The sequence below is a fragment of the Sinocyclocheilus anshuiensis genome, unplaced genomic scaffold (assembly GCF_001515605.1).
Source record: "Sinocyclocheilus anshuiensis isolate Anshui unplaced genomic scaffold, SAMN03320099.WGS_v1.1 scaffold794, whole genome shotgun sequence".
Taxonomy (NCBI): Eukaryota; Metazoa; Chordata; class Actinopteri; order Cypriniformes; family Cyprinidae; genus Sinocyclocheilus; species Sinocyclocheilus anshuiensis.
The window spans coordinates 913,365-916,123 of NW_015547683.1; positions in this window are offsets into that span (position 1 = coordinate 913,365).

Genomic DNA, 2,759 nt, shown 5'->3' on the forward strand with positions numbered 1-2,759 from the left:
TTCTCGTAAAGAGTAGGGGTGTAACCCCGGTGTCCTGGCCAAATTGCCCCCCTGGCCTTTGTCAATCATGGCCTCCAAATAATCCCCAACCACTTGATTGGCTCTATGACTCTCTCTCCTCTCCACCTGTATCTGGTGTGTGGTGAGCGCACTGGCGCCGTTGTCCTGTGGCTGCCGTCGCATCATCGAAGTGGATGCTGCAAACTGGTGGTGGTTGAGGAGAGACCCCCTCATGATTGTAAAGTGCTTTGGGTGTACAGCAATATGCAATGAAGTGCTATATAAATGCTTAATTCATTCATTCATATTGTTATTGCAAATGAACACACATTTAATGATGTTTGGGTCTTAACAATATTAAAACATGCAAACAGCAGCTGACAATGCTTTGTGAACATGCCCAACATGGTCTCTATGCTCATGTATCAAGGCTGCCAATTTTCTTTATAATGTATATTGCTAGTGTTGAGGCACAGACCATGCAGAATGGACTTAAAGGGGTCATAGGATGCTACATGCACTTTTACAAGTTGTTTGAACTGAAATGTGTGTTGTGTTGGATGTAATAATGAACATAGCAGTCGTCATTTACTCCCGACATTTGAGCCGCTGAACTCGCAGTGGATTTTGTTTGTTTCTGAAGGGAATGCTCCCCCGATCTGCCTAAATGCGTCTATGTTCGCATTAATCATTCATGATCCAGCCTCATCTACAGAAGAAGTGAGTATAATGTTTTGTAATGAATCTTTGCAAATCGCCTTACCTAATAATGTGCAAATTAGCAAGTTTAATGATGAATGCGGCTAAACAGTCTCTCTGAGAGCAGCTCGGAAGAGAGGGGCGGGGTCAGCAGAGCTCATTAACATTTAAAGGAAAATGCTACAAAAACAGCTTGATCTGAAAAGAGCTGTTTTTGACAGGGTAAAAAAAAGGTGTTTTTACACTACCATTGAGAAATTTTAACCAAACTATGTTACAGACTTTTCATTAAGACCCTAAAGAATCATATCAACTTGTGGAAAATGGGCATCATATGACCCCTTTAAAGGGAACTATTTTGTCAAGGTTTGGCTGGTCAGCGTTGGTAGTTTGCCCCTGCTGATAGATCCTGTAACTGCACCATTAAATGGCAAAAAAGCAGGTTCGCCTTCAGGAACTCGAGCTGCGTTGGAAAACGCTTCGGGAACGCCCCCAGTGTGACCACGCTCTGAATCACATATGAAATCAGTCCAAAAGATGGGTGAGACGTCATGGGCGGGTGACGTTGCGACCAGGAAGCTATAAAAGCACGTGCGGTGGAACCGGCATCAGCTTTTTGTCATTCAGCAAGCGCTCTGTGTGTGTCAGTTGCTATCTGTTTGTGAGTCTTATTTAGTGTTGTTTGTCCACTTATAAGCTCCATGCCAAGCTTCAGCAAATAGAAGCATTTGGGCAAGAGCAGACAGCATTCAGGCTGTGTGTTCCTCCCTGTCCGCGCTATATTTCGGGTGGGGACACACACAGTTTGTGTTGTCTGCTTGGGAGCGAAGCACGCAGAGTCAGCTATCTAGGCGAGCGTTTGTTACTGCCTTGCTTTGCTCTCGGAAGGCTCTCTTTGAGGAGGGAGCCTTCACCGGCGTTTCTCGCAGTGCCGGCCCCGCTTTCGCCGAGGCGGAGTGTTGGCTGTGCTCGTGGGGTTCGCATATGAATCCGGTGGAGGGAATGTAGACGGGCGAGTCTTCTTCCTCACCTACCAGATTCAGCGCCCGCTCTCGGGGTTCGGAAGCCCGCGCTGCAGTTCTTTCACCCCGGTGAGAGGGCTCGACGCTCCGCCTGTCTTCCTCCGAGGAGGTTGATATGGAGGGCGTCGATGAGCTCGCCAGTTGCACAAGCATCAGTTACACAAGCATCAGTTACACAAGCATATTATGCCTAATATTATTAGAGCTCGCCAGTTGCACAAACATGAGTTACACAAACTTGAGTTACACAAGCATATTATGCCTGATATTATAATAAGCAGCATCAATGGGGAGCGAAGCTCGCGCAGTCGGCTCTTGGGGGGCGGATTGTGCTTTTCCAAAAATAAACGCTCCGCTCTAGCCGGGCATGCTCCGAGGAGTGTGTCCGTGCTTGCGAGCTCACGGTTCGGTCCCGCTATTTCTAAAAAAACGGCGGCGATTCAGATCGCGGGTATCGCACGTGGATCTAGTGGATGGGTTGGAGATGGCTCGCCCTTTCTCCGCCTGCACTCCCTAGATCCAGCGCTCTCTCTCGAGGCTCGGAAGCCCGCGCTGCGGTTTCTTCCTCCTCTGAGTGAGCGCTCTGCTGCTGCAGCTATTTTTCTCCGAGGAGATTGATATTGTTTGTGTGACCAAGCGGCTCGCGCGCTGCCGAGGCAACGCGTGTATTACATCATTTTCAGTTTTTGATGTGAATCTTAACACTCCAGACCGTGTTTACTCGTTTGGGTGTTGGCTGCATTTAATTCTGAGGAATTAAATTAGGTATTTATCTGACTATGAGAAGTTACAGATGTCATTACGATTTTGATATGAGAGACTGGTTCCCTTAGTAGGTCACCCGGTGGCGTGGGAGCCCCTGCCAAGCGTGTCTCATTGGGTCCTGCCCCGAGCAGGCTCTGGTTCTATCAGTCTAGTCTTCCTAGGAGATGACGCGGGTCTGAGGACTGTTGTTTTCAATAGGGGACTTCAGCTATGAGAGTCCTGATGCTATGGCTCAGGACCTCGGAAGGCAGGCCCCTCTGGGGAAGAGAGGTT